Source organism: Petaurus breviceps, unplaced genomic scaffold, assembly GCF_028583685.1.
Source record: "Petaurus breviceps papuanus isolate PSGF00001 unplaced genomic scaffold, PetGlider_PUasm1.0 151, whole genome shotgun sequence".
NCBI lineage: Eukaryota > Metazoa > Chordata > Mammalia > Diprotodontia > Petauridae > Petaurus > Petaurus breviceps.
The window spans coordinates 11,227,946-11,246,676 of NW_027185712.1; the positions used below are offsets into that span (position 1 = coordinate 11,227,946).

At 36.8% G+C, this 18,731-nt stretch overlaps 1 pseudogene; it reads left to right on the forward strand.

Moving 5' to 3' along the window:
• The first annotated feature begins 17,208 nt into the window (after window positions 1-17,208).
• LOC138153719 (ATP synthase F(0) complex subunit C2, mitochondrial pseudogene) lies at window positions 17,209-17,517 on the forward strand (annotated as a pseudogene).
• The last annotated feature ends 1,214 nt before the right edge of the window (window positions 17,518-18,731 follow it).

Sequence of the window (18,731 nt, forward strand, 5' to 3'; positions counted from 1 at the left end):
TCTCTCTCTCTCTCTCTCTCTCTGTCTCCCTTCTATCCTTCCTTTTTTTTGGCTTTTTGGAGGGCAATTGGGGTTAAGTGACTTGCCCAAGGTCACATGGCTAGTTTTTGTGTTAAGTGTCTGAGGTCGGATTTGAACTCACATCCTCCTCACTCCAGGTCCAGTGCTCTATTCACTGCACCACCCAGCCACCCCCTAGACAGCATCTTTCAAGAAATTATCAAAGAAAACTGCCCCAAAGTCCTGGAACCATAGGACAAAATAGATATTGAAAGAAATCAGTGATCATCTCACAAAAGAGATCCAAAATTAAAAACCTCAAGTTTATTGTAGTAAAATTTCAGATCAGGTGAAGGGAAAAAAAGTACCACAAGTGGCTAGAAGAAACAATTCAAATGTTGGAGTCACAATGAGGATTACACAGGGCCAGGCAGCTAAAATATCAAAGAGTTGGAAGCCATGGAACACCATATTCTGAAACGTGAAGGAGCTAAGACTATAGCCAAGAATCGTTTATCTGGCAAAATTAAGCATAATACATCAAGGGGAAAGTGGTCATTCAATGAAATAGAAGGATATCAAGCTTTCATAAGGAGAAGGCCAGAAATAAACCAAAATTTTGACCTCCAATATCAAGAACCATAAACAGGAAAAAGGGAAAAGTAAATATAAGGGATTCAATAGAGCTAAACTATTTACAACCCTACACAGGAATATGATACCTGTGTATTCTTAAATTCTTAAATTATTATTAAATTAAATTCTTAATTAAATTAAATTTATTTTTAATAATAATTATTATTTATTTTATTGTTTATAATTTATTTATAGTTATAATTATAAAATTATTAAAAAATTAATTAATAATTAAATAAATTAAATTCTTAATAATTCTTAAAAAATAATGAGTCACTAATAGTGTAGCTTGAAGCTTATATATATATATATATATATATATATATATATATATATATATAGTCATAGCTGTACTGAGAATGGGATGAACTCACCTATAAAATGGAAGCAGATAGAGAGAGAGAGAGAAAGAGATAAAGAGAGAGAAGAGAGAGAGAAGGTATGAGATAATTTTGAGGGAATCACATGAGAGAAAAAAAAATAAGGGATGAGAAAGAGGAGTATAATGGGAACAGATGGAAGGGTGAGGTAGAATGAAGAAGATTATTTCATAAGAACAGACTTAAAAGACTTGGTACAATGAAGAGGAAGATTGGAGGTTAGGCAATGAGCATTGTTTTAACCATACTCTCATCTGTATTGGCTCAAGAAGGGAACCATATACAAAATCAGCTGAATATAGAAATCTATCTTACCTGACAGGGAAGTAGAAGGGGAGAAAATTAAGTAAAGGAACAGAAGATCTGGGGATGGACAGAAAGGAAGGCAGATCAGGCAGATGGTGTGCACAAGCAAAACACTGGTGAGGAGGGAGAAGTGTGAAAGGAGAAAGGGCAGACAGGAGGAAAAATAGGACAAAAGGAAATACTGAGGTAGTAATCATAGCTGTAATAAGAATGGGATGAACTCACCTAAAAAATGGAAGCAGATAGCAGAGTGAACCAACAATCCTACAATATATTATATACAGGAAACTCACCTGAAGCAGAGACACACACACTGAGTAAAGGTAAGGGCCAAAGTAAAATCTATTATGTTTCAACTGCAGTGAAAAATAAAGGAGGTGTAGCAGTTCTGATCTCAGACAATACAAAAACAAACAAAAAAATAGATCTAATTAAAAGGGATAAGGAAGGAAAATATACTATAGACAATGAAGCAATAATCAGTACTAAATATATATGCAATCAAGAGGCATAGCTTCCAAATACGTAAAGGAAAAATTAAGTTATAGGGAGAAATAGACAGCAAAACTATACTGGTGGGGTATAATAGCAAGCACCCTAGCACACCCAGGATGGCTGCTAGCAAAGTTTCTTTTGATATGCTTTATAAAGGAAAAACAGCTTTAAAGGGGTTAGCAGTCTTACTTTAATTATAGAGAAAGTGAGTATAGAAAATACAAGTAGAGATATTCTCACAAAGCCAATAGACATGTTTCTAGCTATCTGAGCATAACAATATAGCTATACACTTTACATGCATTACTAGATTGAGGAAGTACAGTCATCTAAGCAATTGGGGGGGGGGCTCTGAACATACAGCTATTTAGAGTGTTGGCCAGAAAATCAAATGATTCTTCTCATGAACCATTGCCCATAGTAAAATGGCATCCTCCCAGAATGTATAGCAAAGACTCATGCCATGATTGGTTCAGTCAGAAGTCAACAAAACCTACTTCACTCAGCACAGTTGTGAACTATCAGGGTTCAAAGGAGATCAATTCTTCAGATGTTTACAATTTAGTCTGAGCCTGGGAAAATGAACTCCAAAAAGAAAACAATAAAAATTCTACCTTGCTTGCACTTACATGGGGGAACTCAACTGTCCCCTCTCAGAACTCAATAAATCCAACTGAAAAATAAACAAGAAAGAAACAAAGGAGGTGAACAGAATATTAGAAAATTTATATATGACAGACCTTTGGCATGATTTAGACATAAAAGTTAACGCCATTAGTAAATTAAAAGAGCAAGGAATAGCATACTGTTAGGTATATGGGGAGAAGAATTCATGATCAAACAAGAGAAAGAGATAAATGAGAGAGCACAAAAATGGAAAATTTTGATTATATTACATTAAAAAGCTTTTGTACAAATCAAACCAATGTAACCAAGATTAGGAGGAAAGCAGAAAGCTGGGAAAAATTCTTTACAGCAAGTGTCTCCGATAAAGGCCTCATTTCTCAAGTATATAAAGAACCAAGTCAAATTTGCAAGAATACTAGCCATTCCACAATTGATAAATGGTCAAACAACATCAACAGGCAGTTTTCAGATGATGAAATCAAGGTATCTATGGGCATGTGAAGAAGTAATTAGAGAAATACAAATTGAAACAATTATGAGGTACTACCTATCAGATTGACTAATATAACAGAAAAAGAAAATTTAAAAATGCCAGAGAAGGTATGGGAAAATTGGGACACTAATGCATTGTTTGTTTGTTTTTTTTAGAAAGAAAAATTTAATTAAAGTAACATTAGATAATATAAAATACTTGGGAATCTACCTACAAAGACATCCCCAAGAACTGTAAAAACACAATTACAAAACATTTTTTTAATGCTTTATTAACTTCTGATTTACATTATTCATTTCCGCCAGATTTTGAGTTACAAATTTTCTCCCTGTTTTTCCCCCACCCATTCCCCCAAAACAGCAATCTCACAGGATATCCCCACCTCCAATCTGCTATCTCCCATATTTTCTCCCATAAACTTTTCGACTTTTCCAGTGGATCTCTACACCTCAGTGCCTGTATATCTTATTTCTTAATTACATGAAAGATGGTATTAATAATAGTATATATATATATATATATATACATACGTACATACATACACACATACACACACACATATATATATATACATACATATATATATATTGAATATTTGATTTTAAAACTTTCAATTCCAGATTCATTTCCTTAGCCCCTGCCACCCACCCCCACTGGGAAGACAAGCAGTTCAGTATAGGTTGTACATGTGCGGCTAATGCAAAATAATAACGTAGTAGATATATAGTAAAAGACTGACTATATTTCCCTCCCTCCTATCCCACCTCCCACTTGTTATATTCTCTACTTTGTTCCTGTCCCCTCTCAAAAGTGGGTGCTTCCAACATCCCTGCCCCCCACCTGCCCTCTGTTCCATCATCCCCCCTCTCATCCCCTTCCCCCCTTATACTCCTGGAGGGTGAGATCCCCTATTTAGTGTGTATTTCATTCCCTCCTCAAGCCAGATTCAATGAGAATAAGGTTGACCCCTTCCCTTTTGCCTTCCTATTCTTCCCCTCCATTTTAACCATTTTCCCTTGCCTCTTCTGTGTGAGATAGTTTGCCCCAATCTGTCTCTCCCCAACTCCTCTCATTATATTCCTCTCACCTCTTAATTTCACCTTTTAAGTATGATCCCTTCCTGTTAAATTGACCTTTGCCCTCTATCTATGTATACCTGTAAACATATATACACACATTCACATATGTATTCATATGCCCATATACCCTCAAATGTAGACATTATATATATATATATATATATATATATATATATATATTAATCCCTTCAACTACTGAGAAAAGTTTAATAAGTTACAATTATTTTTTTTTCCATGTAGGAATGTTAATAGTTCAACTTTGATAAGTTCCTTATGATTTCTTTTCCCTGTTTGCCTTCTCATACTTCTCTTGCTTCTTGTATCTGAATGTCAAATTTTCTATTCAACTCTGGTTTTTTCAGTAAGAATGCTTGAAAGTCCTGTATTCCACTGAATGACCATATTTTCCCCTGAAACATGATACTCAGTTTTCCTGGGTAGGCGACTCTTGGTTTTCATCCCAGCTCCCTTGACCTCTAGAATATCACATTCCAAGCCCTTCGATCCCTCAGTGTAGAAGCAGCCATATCCTGGGTTATGCTGATTGTGTTTCCACAATATTCAAATTGTTTCTTCCAGGCTGTTTGTAAGATTCTCTTCTTAATCTGGGAATTCTGGAACCTGGCTATAATATTCCTAGGAGTTTTCTTTTTGGGATCTTTTTCAGGAGGTGATTGGTGGATTCTTTCAACCTCTATTTTGCCCTCTGGTACTAAAACATAAGGGCAGTTTTCTTTGAGAACTTCCTGGATGATGCTTTCTAGGTTCTTACTTTGGTCATGGCTTTCAGGTAGTGCAATAATTTTTAAATTATCTCTCCTGGATCTACTTTCCAAGTCAGTGGTTTTTCCCATGAGATATTTCACATTGCCTTCTATTCTTTCATTTGTTTGGATCTGTTTAACAGCATCTTGATTTCTCATAAAGTCATTAGCTTCCATTTGCTCCAGTCTAATTGTGAAGCAATGATTCTCCTCATTGACCTTTTGAGATTCTTTTTCCATCTGGCAAATTCGACTTTTTAAGGCATTCTTCTCATTGCCTTTTTGAGCCTCCTTTGCCATTTGAGTCAGTCTGTTTGTTAAGGTGTTATTTTCTTCAGTCAGGCTGTTGACTCTCATTTCATAATTTTCTTGCATTTTTCTCCATTCTCTTCCCAATTTTTCCTCCACTTCCCTTATCTGCTTCTTAAGGTCCTCTATGGCCTGTAACCAGCTTGTATTTTCCTTTGAAGCTTTTGGTGCCAGAGTTCTGACTTCACTCTTTTCCTCCTATTCCATGCCTTGCTCCTTCTTTTCCCCACAATAGGAGTGTAATGTTGGAGTCTTCTGTCTGCTTTGTTTCCTTTGCCTGCTCATTTTGCCACTCAATGATTTGACTTTTGGGCTTTTTGCCACAGTAGGACTCTGCCACCAGTCCGGGGAGTTTTCGTCCCAAAATCTGGGGTTTTCTCAGCTGCCAGATGCATTATATGGGTGCCCTCTCTGAGGTCTCCACATGCTCTGGCAAGCTGGTCACACACCCCAGGACCTCCACCCTAGACTGCAATCCAGACCCAAGCAGGTTAAAGCAAGAGCGATTACCCTTCAGCCTGGTGCTTAGTCCCCCTACACTCTTCAGGCCAGGAGCTGAAGCTGCCTTGTGGGGCTAGCTGGCTGTGCCAGTGTCTCAGTGGTTTCTTGCCCCAGGGGTAAAAGCCATGCACTCCCACTTACTGGGTCCCAAAATCCAGACTGTGATGGCCTCTCACCTTGTCCTCCTCATCTATGTATTGATAAATCTGGAAACGGCAACAGCTGCTGCTGATCTGGAGTCCCTGTGGCTGGTGGCTGGTCAGACCTGCCCTGGGGCTAAAGCCTCAGAGTGGGCCTGGGTTAGGCTCCCAGAGCTCTGAGCTGGCCGATTCCTGCCAGCCTGCCAGGCTGTCCTCAGTGGGAGGTTAGATTCTCTGTGTCATTTTGTGTGTTCTGCAGCTCCAAAGTTTGTTTAGTGTCCCCTTTTTACACGGATTGGGGAAGGTGGAAGCTGGAGCCAAGGGAAGGTTCTTCTACTCTGCCATCTTGGCTCCACCCCCCACTAATGCATTGTTAATGGAGTTTTGAACTGATCCAACCAATTTTGAACTATGCCCAAAGAGCTACAAAATTGTGCATACCTTTTGATCTAGTAAAACCACTACTAAATCTATATACAAAAGAGTTCTTTAAAAAGGGAAAAGGACCTATATGGTAACAAATATTCATAGCAATCTTATATATGGTGGCAAATTATTGGAAATTGAGGTGACATCAGTCAATTGAGGAATGACTGAACAAGCTGTTGTATATGAATGTTATGGAATGCTATTCTGCAATAAAATATGATGAACAGGCAGGTTTCAGAAAAACCTGTAAAGATTTTACAAACTGATGCTAAGTGAAATGAGCAGAACCAGGAGAACATTATATACACAATCAGCAATATCGTGTGATGGTCAGCTAAGAATGACTCAGGTCTTTTCAGCAACATAATGATCCAAGGCAAATAAAAAGGACTCATAAAGGAAAATGCTATACATATCCAGATAAAGAACTGATGGATTCTAAATACAATTTGTAGCATTTTTTTCCTACTTACTTTATTCTTTCTTGTATTTTCCCCCTTTTGATCTGTTTCTTCTTTCACAACTGTGACTAATATAGAAATGTTTTTTTTAATAAGATAGCACATGCTAAGGGGCAGCTAAGTGGTGCAGTGAATAGAGTACCAGCCCCAGAGTCAGGAGGACCTGAGTTCAAATCTGGATTCAGACACTTAACACTTATTAGCCATATGACCTTAGGCAAGTCACTTAACCCCAATTGCCCTGCCTTCCCCCCATCAAAAAGCAAAAATAAAAGATAGAACATGTATAAAATATATCAAATGTAATTTCTTACAATGAAAATATTCCATTCTATTCATATGCTTTTAATAATAATGGCATTTAAAGATTCCCCTGCATTGGCTTGATTTTTGGTTTGATTGTGTTAAAACCCAGAGCTTGTTAATCCCACCTGTGGGATGGACTTGTTGATGTGAAAAGAAAGTCCTGAACTGGGAGGAGCTGGTGATGTAGATTTGGAGAGACATGAAAGAGAGGCAGAAGAACTTTTTTGGAAGCAGCATCCTCATGGAGGCAGAGAGAGACTGAGAGGATTGCTGAGGGCCACTTTGAATTGTCCTGCATTTTTGAGACCTGCCCCCAGAGCTGCCAAGGACTGAGGAGACATGGCTGTTTTGCTGGTACTTTGTCTGTCTGTTTTGATGTTGTTTTGCCAGATTTGTCCAGAAAGACAGTCCTGTTGTTGAAGAAGTCCTGGAATCTGGATGTTGGTTAAGAGCTCCTGAGTCTGTCCTGAAGACAGAGGGTGAATACTGTCCACTGGTGAAGGACAGTACTGTTGTTGCAGAGGTCTGGGAACCTTTCTGTTGGTTCAGAGCTACTGAGACTGTCCTGCAGACAGAGAGTGAATACTGTCCAGTGGTGAAGGACAGTGCTGTTGTTGTAGGGGTCTGGGAACCTTTCTGTTGGTTCAGAAGCCCTGAAGAAGGATTTTCTTGTTGTATGTTTACAGAAATCCTGGGAGAGGGTTTTGCTAATGTTTTCAGGGGTCCTAGGACTGTTCTGCAGACAGAGGATGAATTAATGAAGAGACTGGCAAGGTATCTTGTGGCCTTGCTAAGCTTTGTCTCCCCAGGAACAAAGATTGCTGAGAAATACATTCATACTTCTAGGTTTCTCTTACCCCTTGTGTTTGTATTGTACTTTCTATTCCATTCTAGTCATTTCAATTTAAAAAAATGTCTTGAAAGTTTTCCATTTCACAAAAGATCCATTTTTCCCCTTTAAGCTTATATTCAGCTCAACAGAGTAAGCTAACTTTTTTTGGTAAGCCTATAATTTTTGCCTTTTCAAAGATTTTATTTCAAAATAACCTCTTTTTTATAAAACAAACTGCCAGTTTTGTTTTGTTTTGTTTTTGTAATCATAAATATGATTCCTTGGTATTTGGAATTCTTCTTTATGAGTGCTTCTGATTTTTTTTCTTTGATGTTGGAGCTCTGGATTTCTATTATTCCAAGGATTTTTCCTTTTGTTGTTTCTTTCATGAGTTGATTGTCAGAATCTTATTATCTTCAGTTTTTCTTCTGGTTCTGAGAGATAAAAAATTTTGTTTCTTTAAACTATGATTTTCAGATAATCCAATGACTTTTAAATCGCTTCACTTTATATCGTTTTCCCATCAAGTTGTTTTTAATATCAGATATCATAGATTTTCTACTTTTTCATTCAATCTTTGAATTTTGTTCTAATGTTTCTTGCTGACTTATTGAGGGAATGATTTCTGAATGTCTGACAAGCTTTAATTGAATTCGTTGTTTTGGCATGACATAAGTCTCTCTTCTAAGTTTTTTATTCTCCTTGCAATTTTTTTCTTCTAGAACATTTATTTCATTTTTTTATCTCTTTCTTCCTTTCTTCCACATTTTTATGTAATACTTCAGGAAAATTCATAGGTTCCTTTTTAGTTCTTTGCTTCTGTTGTTATGTAATTGATCTCTCCTTATTTAAAGGATACATTGCTTTTTAACAGCTGGTTGATTCAATTTTTCAGTACAATAATATATCTACAACCTGGGCCTTAGGGCAACATCCAGAAAAATGTGTATGTATGCATGTGTGTATCTATATCTGTTTCTGTGTTTGTGTGTTCATGCAGGTAAAGATAATTTGTTAAAATACTCAAAAATTAAAAGAAATTGTAATTTCACCTCAATAATCAAATACTCAAATCATATCATCTTAAATCACACAGAAGTTGGATCAAAAAATGTGCTCATGCTCATGGACATTGGATGGACAAATTATTTAATCAGTTATTTCAGCAATCAGAGCAAAAAGATGTATCATGAAGGAAGGAGTTTTATTGCATGAGAGATGGTATTCATACAAGCAACTTACGTCACTTAACCATTCAATGACATTGATTTCATAAAAGAATGCTCATGAGTTTTAAGATTAAGAACCTGATATGACCTTTACTCACAAAGATTTGTAGAATTATCCCTCCTCACCCATGGATTGTCTGATTTACAGGAAATCGTGTGCCCTCAGGGAAGCATTTCCCAAACTCACATTTAAGGGATTTTGTTTTCTAAGATGAATGCCCTCTAATAAACCCCAGATTTCAAAACATTATTGAGGCATTATTTCTGCTCTTTGTTTATAGAGCTTATCTTCAGCATAAATTCTCCAATGTATTTAATACTTGAATTTTGTCTATAATGTTGGTTTCACTATGTATGTTTATACACATATATGTCTGTGTATATATACATATATATGTAAGTACATATACTTATGTATTTGTACATATATGTGTGTTTGTGTGAGAGTGTTTGTGTGTGTGTGTGTGTGCGTGTGTGGAATCTCTTCCTTGTGACACCTTTGATAGTTACTCTAGGTCCAGCCTTGATCTCCATTCACAGTCTTTACCACAAATTCCAGTACTTATTGGTTCTCCAAACTTTTTAAAATGAGTCCCTCAAAATTATTCTATAAAATATTTTGTCTTTTTATCATTGCTTTTCCAATTAATTGTAAGGTCTTTGAGATTGGCAACCATGTTTCTTTTTTATCCTCCACATTTCTGAGTTATATACTATATAAGCTTATGATCAATCATGAAGAAACACTCATGTTGGATGTATTATTGGACAAGATGGGATAGAGATTGATCTTTGTTTTTGAGGGAAAGCTTATTTAAGGATGAGAGTTGTGTGGAGTGCTTCTTAGAATGGGGAAAGTTCTATAGAGTAGGAATGGACCTGATTTAATAAAAGAATGGCATAATAGAAAAAAAAACTGGACTTGAATCTTGTTCATGTTCAAATCCTACCTCTCAGAGATTCTACTTTTTAAATGCATATGGGACCTGGGAGGAATAATATCTATAGCACATAATTCCTAGGGTTATAATGATGATCAAATAGCATTCAGTTTATGAAGTCCTTTGCAAACCTTAAATGCTACATGTTATTATAGAACATTTAATGCTAGAAAGCAAAAACTCCTCAGTGAGCAGTAATACACATTTTTATGTTATAGTCACTCGTGGGGTCATGGGAGCAGGCAGTTTAGACCAAGTATGGAGAAGATTAAATTTGATATGCTCACAGCAGAAGGTCTAAGTCCTCATAAATGGCATTTGCACCTTTAAGAAAGACCTGTGTCTGCTGATCAATATTCATAGCAGAAGAGTCTTTCTGAAACTGTTGGATAATTTTTACGGCTGTTGTAATTATAACATTTACTCATTTTTGGTGTAATTACTGATGCTCACTGTAACTCAGCTTGAATATTTCACAACCATTTGAATATTAATTCAAATTCATTTTCTTCTGGTAATTTCTTGAAATGCATCAGTTGTTTCCTTTCCAAAAGATGGTGAAAAAAAAAGAGACACACCTCTTCCCTGAAGCCTACCATGATCTTTGAAGCCTATTTTAACTTCTAGGGTTAAATAACACACTTTTCCAATAATTGACTGAATTCTGAATTACATACAACCAAGCATATATCCTTATTCTTTTACATTAGAGTCTCAAGAGTCTGGCATATTATCAAACAGAAACCTGAGAAATGATTTTTTTTCAAATGCTTTATTAAATTCTGATTTACATCATTCATTACCACCAGATTTTGAGTTACAAAATTTCTCCCCATTTTTCCTCTATCCACCACCCCAAAATAGCAGTCCCACAGGATATCACCTCCTCCAATCTGCTCTCTCCTATATTTTTTCCCATACCCCTTTCCACTTTTACAGTGGATCTCTATGCTCCAGTGCCTGTATATCTTGTTTCCCAACCACATGAAAAATAGTATTAATAATATATATATATATATATATACATATATATATATATATATATATATATATATAAATTTAAATATTTGATTTAAAAATTTAAATTCCAGATTCATTCCCTTCCTTCTTTGTCACCCACCCTTACTGGGAAGATAAAAATTTCAGTATAGGTTGTACATGTGTGGCTAGTGCAAAGCAATAACATATTAGATATGCTGTGAAAGACTGACTATATTTCCCTACCTCCTATCCCACCTCACACTTGCTCTATTCTCTACTTTGATGCCATTCCTTTTCAAAAGTGGGTGCTTCCAACTTCCCTCCCCTCCAGCCTGCCCAACCTTCCATCATCCCCCCTCTAATCCCCTTCACCCTCTACTCTCCTCGAGGGTGAGATACCCTATTTAGTGTGTATTTCATTCCTTCCTCAAGCCAAATTCAATGGGAATAAGGTTGACCCATTCCCTTTTGCCTTCCTATTTTCCCCTCCATTGTAACCATTTCCCCTTGCGTCTTCTATATGAGATAGTTTACCCCATTCTGTCTCTTCCCATCTCCTTTCATTATATTCCTCTCTCACCTCTTAATTTCACCTTTTAAGTATCATCCATTCCTGTTAAATTGGTCCTGTGCCCTCTATCTATGTATACCTGTAAGCATATATACACATTTACATATGTATTCATATGCCCATATATCCTGATGTATAGACACACACACACATATATATGTATATATACACATATATATGTATATACATATATATTATATATTCCATTCAACTACTGAGAAAAGTTTTATAAGTTACAATTATTGTTTTTCCATGTAGGAATGTTAATAGCTCAACTTTGATAAGCTCCTTATTATTTCTTTTCCCTGTTTACCTTCTCATACTTCTCTTGCTTCTTTTATCTGAATGTTAAATTTTCTATTCAACTATGGTTTTTTCAGCAAGAATACTTGAAAGTCCTCTGTTCCACTGAATGACTATACTTTCCCCTGAAACATGATACTCAGTTTTGCTGGGTAGGTGACTCTTGGTTTTAATCCCAGCTCCTTTTACCTCCGGTATATCATATTCCAAGCCCCTTCGGTCCCTCAGTGTAGAAGCTGCCAGACCTAGGTTATTCTGATTGTGTTTCCACAATATTCAAACTGTTTCTTCCTGGCTGCTTGTAATATTCTCTCCTTAATCTGCGAATTCTGGAACCTGGCTATAATATTCCTGGGAGTTTTCTTTTTGGGATCTTTTTCAGGAGGTTATTGGTGGATTCTTTTAAACTCTACCTTGCCCTCTGGTTCTAAAATATCAGGGTAGTTTTCTTTGAGAACTTTCTGGAGAATGATTTCTAGGTTCTTATTTTGATCATGGCTTTCAGGTAGTCTGATAATTTTTAAATAATCTCTCCTGAATCTACTTTCCAGGTCAGTGGTTTTTCCCATGAGATATTTCACATTGCCTTCTATTCTTTCATTTGTTTAGATCTGTTTAACAGCATCTTGATTTCTCATAAAGTCATTAGCTTCCATTTGCTCCAATCTAATTCTGAAGCAATGATTCTCCTCATTGAGCTTTTGAGATTCTTTTCAATCTGGCAAATTTGGCTTTTTAAAGCATTCTTCTCCTCATTGCCTTTTTGAGTTTGTCTATTTTTTAAGGTATCATTTTCCTCAGTCAAGCTGTTGACTCTCATTTCATAATTTTCTTGCATTGTTCCCATTTCTCTTCCCAATTTTTCCTCTACTTCTCTTATCTGCTTCTTAAGGTTCTCTATGGCCTGTAACCAGCTCATATTTTCCTTTGAAGTTTTTGGTGCAGGAGTTCTGACTTCACTGTCTTCCTCCTCTTCCATGCTTTGCTCCATTTTGTCCCCCAAATAGGAGTCTGATGTTGGAATCTTTGGTCTGCTTTGTTTCCTTTGCCTGGTCATGTCGGCCCTCAGTCACTTGTCCCCTGGCCTTTTTGCCACAGTAGGACTCTGCCACCAGGCAGGGTAGCTTTTGTCCCAATTGCTGGGGTTTTCTCAGTTGCCGGAGGTATTAGATGGGTGCCCTCTCTGAGGTCTCCACACACTCTGGCAAGCTGGTCACACACCCTAGGACCTCCACCATAGACTGCAATCCAGATCCAAGAAGGTTAAAGCAAGAGTATTTACCCCTCAGACTGGTACTTGGTCTACCTACACTCTGGAGCTGAAACTGCCATGTGGTGTTGGCTGTGCCAGTGTCTCAGTGGCTTCTCACCCCAGGGCAAAAGCCATGCAATCCCACTTACTGGGTCCCAGAGTCCAGACTTCACTGACCTCTCACTTTGTCCTTTGTTTCTATGTGTTGATAAATCTGGAAATGGCCACACCTCCTGCTGATCTGGAGTCCCTCTGGCCAGGAGCTAGTCAGGCCTGCCCTGGGGCTAAGGCCTGGGCGTGGGGCTGGGCTCCCAGAGCACTGCACTGGCAGATCCCTGCTGGTCTGCTGGGCTGACCTCAGCAGGAGGTTAGCTTCTTTGTGTCATTTTGTGGGTTCTGCAGCTCCAAAGTTTGTTTAGAGTCCTTTTTACATGAATTGGGGAAGGTGGAAGTAGGAGCAGAGGGGAGGTCCTGCTTCTACCATCTTGACTCCGCCCCCAGAGTAATGAACTTCTATGTATTCTTTTTTTTTGGGGGTTGGGGGAGGTAGGGCAATTGGTGTTAAGGTGACTTGCCCAAAGTCACACAGTTAGTTTTTGTGTTAAGTGTCTGAGGGCAGATTTGAAATCAAGTCCTCCTGACTCCAGAGCAGGTGCTCTATTAGCTGGGCCACCTAATTGCCCCTCTATGTATTCTTTAAGGGCTAAGTTCCATTTAATGAGACCTCTTTTTATTTAGGTAAATGTAGATAATTACAACAAAATGAATGAACTTATGTAAAAAACAAAGAAACAATTAGGTGATTACTATTTGCCAAGTACTTTGTTATGTGTCCTGGATACAAATCTGAAAATTAAGGAGTTTCTGACCTCTAGCGATTTACATTTTAATACAAGATTACAACACATAAAGTAGAGTGTTAACCAGGAAATATTGGTTTTGTTTTGTTTTTGTTGTTGTTGTTGTTCTGGCAAGGTATAGAGATGATTAACAGGATAAAAGAACATTCAAATGTTTAACATTCTTTTCTTGTCACCAGAGGTATCAGACACTGACTTTAGTTCCCAATGAAGCCTGAACTAGTTTAAAATGTAGTTGGATAATATTAACAAAATAAATAAAAATACATAGATCATGTTCCCATGTGGTTTTCTAAGTCAATACATAGCCAAAGAGATCTTTTTATACTGTTATGTGGCCCTCATTTCTATTCAAGTTTGACATCATGACTTTGCACTTAATTATATTTTTGTCAAAGATGGAATGCCACAGTATTCCCTTATTAGAAATTTGAAATTCATCAAAATATCCTCCTTAATAATTTCTCTCTAATAGTTTTGGAGTCACCATTTCCAGGAAGATTTACCTTACATAAAGGTACTGGGCAAATGGACCACATTATTGCAATACTTACTCAAAGATAAGAGAAGATCCAGGTTGGAATTTCTTAGTTGCAGAATAAGTGTGCCATGGTCACACATATCTATACTCTCTTTTGTATAGTTGGAAGATATTCTGATTGGTTTGTTCTTATACAAATTATAGCCTCTATAAAATAGTGAGAAGCATTAAAGCATTTCTATTATTTACCAGAGAACAATATCTTGAATTTTGTAGAGATTGTGTCTTAGACAGCTAGGCCAAGATTAATATTTTGAGGTCCCAACCTTAAAAGACATTCCCTTACCAAATGACAAAGTTCCAGATTCTGTGATTTCATCCAGTCCCACAGTATGTATAATCATACTGCCAGTTCACATATCCTTTTACCTTCCTTTACATTTCTTAAACATCCTTGCAGACACATAAAAGAATATTACATAAGCAACATTCATCCACAGTTGTTCCAGTCCCAAATTCTGTCTATGATGTAGGTATGAAAGAAGATTCATTTTATAGGGAGGTCACGGCTCTCCTCCATAACATCAAACTTAAAAGACTATAGATATGTTCCAATCTTCACTAATTTCCTTTAACAATCCATTATAAATCTTTAATATGTGAATTACTTTCAGCTATTCCAGAATCCACTTATATTTTCAGTCTGTCACCTTGGTGGAAACAATTTCTTTAAGCTATACTACTTGCTGGACAAAATGGTCCTTTCTTTTATGTATAACAAAAATAAAAATCCTCCACTGAACTTCATGTACTTTTATAAAAGTAATAGGTCTTTCCTCATCTCTCTCCTATACCTCTCTCTACAATCCCATTTTCCATTGTGAAATATATTCCTGTGTTATATGCTAATTTCCCATACCCTGAATTTTGTCCTCCATTTTTAGCATAGTTCCTGTTGCTTTATTTTGCCTTCCTAAAACTTCCTTATGTTTGTCATTTCAAACTTACAAGTCAATCCACAATTCAAGGTGAATTCATAATACTTACTCATAGAAGACTATTATAGTATTTTCCATATCGCTCTCCATCATATCCTCATTTAGGGGCGGAGGGAGGAGGCAACATTGTACATTGAACTGTCCACAATGATGCACTGCTCCTTTTCCAGAGAGGTTACAATGCAGGGAGAAATAAGAATAGTTTCTGGTAATATATTACCTGTCACACAATGATTTCCAAGCACTTTGTTAACAAAGAAAGATTATTACCCTCCATTTAATGGGGATTGAAACAGAGAAGTTAAATTACTTGTCCAAAGTTGTACAGAAAGTTTCAGAGCTAAGAATATTATTCATGTCTTTGCCAACATGTTGTTTAATTCTAACTATTATGCAACATACCTTTTCAAGCTGTTTTCTGAACAACATATTGTTTATAACACAAATAGGAGGAAAAACTCATACTCAGTAGCTATGTTTACCTGATTTAATCAATTCCCTATCCTTGTAAATTTGGCTGTACAGTGGTAGAAATGCACTGCCTCATTATATTCAACTATGTTCATCTTTTTTTTTTCTTCTCTATTGTGTGACAGCATCCTACCTGGCACAAACTAGAGATCTGGCAATTTTTCATTTGATTCAAGTAATATATTGATGCCTATATTGAAGCATTTACGTTACTTTATTTTTGTTATGAATGGTTTGGGTTGGCTATTGACATTGACCAGAAAAATTAGATTGTCAAAACACACATTTTACTTCACTGGCATATAAAATGGAATAGGAATAATAATAGCTGTTTTTATAAAGTACTTTAAGTTTTGCAGAATACCTTACACGTATTATGTCATTTGATCCTTAAAATAGACCTGTGAGGTGGCTGGAAAGTATTATCTGCCCCATTTCATATGGAATGAAACAGAGGTTTAGGAAGATAAATGTCTTGGCCAAGGTCAGGCAGCCAGTAAATGACAGAGCTGGCATTTGAAAATGAGTCTTCTGACTTTCTACTTCATTCTCTTGACACAAAAACACCATAGAAGAGGTGAGCTTTTCCTTTGTTTCCTTTTGGCAGCTCACAAAACCTCTCTACTTTCTTATTTCTTCAATTGAAAATTGCCAAAACTTCATTTCCTTGTTTGTTAAGGGAAAATAACACATGAGCCTGCTCTTTATTTCATGATTACAAGATATTTATGTGCTTAATATTAATGCTTATGTTAAATCTGTAATTATTAAAAAGAAGTTAGAGATGTTGGCATACTTAACCACCAAGGTCAGGGTTATGGAGAATAATCATGCCTTCTTCAGTGATTCTATCGGGAAAGAATACTATTTTGTATTCTAGTGGAAATAAAAGAATATTTATTATGATTTTATTTTCATTATACACATTCTTACTAAATCTTTTCATAAAAATCATACTGAGATCACTTCATTCAATCATCCATTCATTTTTTCATCCATCCATCAAACCATTCATTCATTCATTCATTCATGAATCCCTGAAAATACCAGCTATCTTGATCTCTCTTTGTTTAAGCTATTTATTTTTATAGAGGAAGAAAGTGATATCCAGAGAGTAGAATTGACTTCACTAAATTCACAGAACCAATAAGGAGCAGACATAGGATGGGCACTGTTCTGACTCTAATTCATTCAATCCTGTGGTTGCCTGAAAAAATGAGAGTAGAAATCTACTGAAAACCAGAACTGACCAGGCTTTAATTAAAATTTTCATTCCTCCCCCTCCCCGTCTCTGTCTCCTCTGCTCGGCCGGCAGCTCTTCAGCTTTTCCGCTCACCCTGTGCCAAGGTATGTATGCCTGTGAATGTATGCCTGTGCCAAGTTCATCTCTACCCCTGCCCTTGTGAGGAACAGCTCTCAGCTGCTGAGAAGACCGCTGTCTGCAGTGGTGCTAAAATGGCCAGAGGTTCTGACAGATGAGAACTTCACCATTTTGGCAGCATCAAGTACTTTGACCTCTCTTGTCCCCAGATGTGGATTCCAAACTGGTGCCATCTCAAGGGATATTGACACAGCAGCCAAGTTTATTGGAGCTGGGGCTGCCACTGTGGGGGTGGCCAGCTCTTGAGCTGGGATTGGGACTGTATTTGGAAGTCTCATCATTGGTTATGCCAGGAACCCTCCCTGAAGCAACAGCATTTTTCCCACGCCATCTTGGGCTTTGCCCTGTCTGAGGCCATGGGGCTCTTTTGCATGATGGTGGCCTTCCTCATACTCTTCGCCATGTGATGAAGCCATTTCTATTCCCCCTATGTTTCTGAATGTTCCTCCTCGACCTCCTGGTTCTTCTATGTCTCTTCCAGCCTGTGTATACCTCTACCTCCATCTTACCAGGTAGCCCTGGGGAAAGCCATGGGCTCAGGGTTTGACAGGGAGAAGACAAATAAATACTGTATTAATAAAAAGAAAATTTCATTCCTATCTGAAAAATCAGAACATTGACTTGATAATCTCTCAGGTGACCATTTGTGACTCTTGGGCAAATGTTCAATGAGTCTGATGATCAAACTCTTGTTGATGATCTTTTTTTTTTTCCTGGACACAGAACACATTTCTTGCTATGATAAAGTGCTAGTAATACATCAACAGCTCTTGCTCTTCTATAGAATTCTTTATTCATCTTATGATAACATGCTTTTCAAGGATCACCTTCTTTCTATAAAAAGCCTTCTCTGATCACTACCTCCCTAAATAATTTGCATTTAACTGCCTTGTACTTGTTTTGTATATATGCACATGTATGTGTATATGTAATGGTATATGGGCACATATATGTGTATATGTGAAATGCATAATACATATCACACACACACACACACACACACACACTGACTTCTCCTATAAAATGTAAGCTCTCTGAAAGCAAGGGCAGTTTCACTTTTGTTGTTGTCATTATTGAAGTTTTTGTTGTGTCCACATCCTAGTAGAAAGTCTAGTAGAAAGTAGATGCTTATGAAATGTTTTCTTGGTTAAGAAGCTTCTCTATGCCATTTATTCTTTTCTTTAATTACTGTTTTTGAGCATTCTGAATTTTAGATAATCAATGATAATACTAGAATTATGAGGTTACCTCTATCTGCAATATTCTCCTGATCTACAAATTCATAAATCCTATGCAAAAATTAAATGTTTATTACACTATTAGTTTTTTTTAACTCCCTCCAGATTGACCCTTTGCAAACATCATTTTCTGTTCTAGAGGTCAATATTTTATGCCTAAGTTCTTCCAGGGATAGAAATCAAAAATACTACCCTGTAGCCTATATATGCATGCTGCATTCTCTCTTTACTTTCAAAAATCAGAATACTATTTAGTCTTCTATTTTT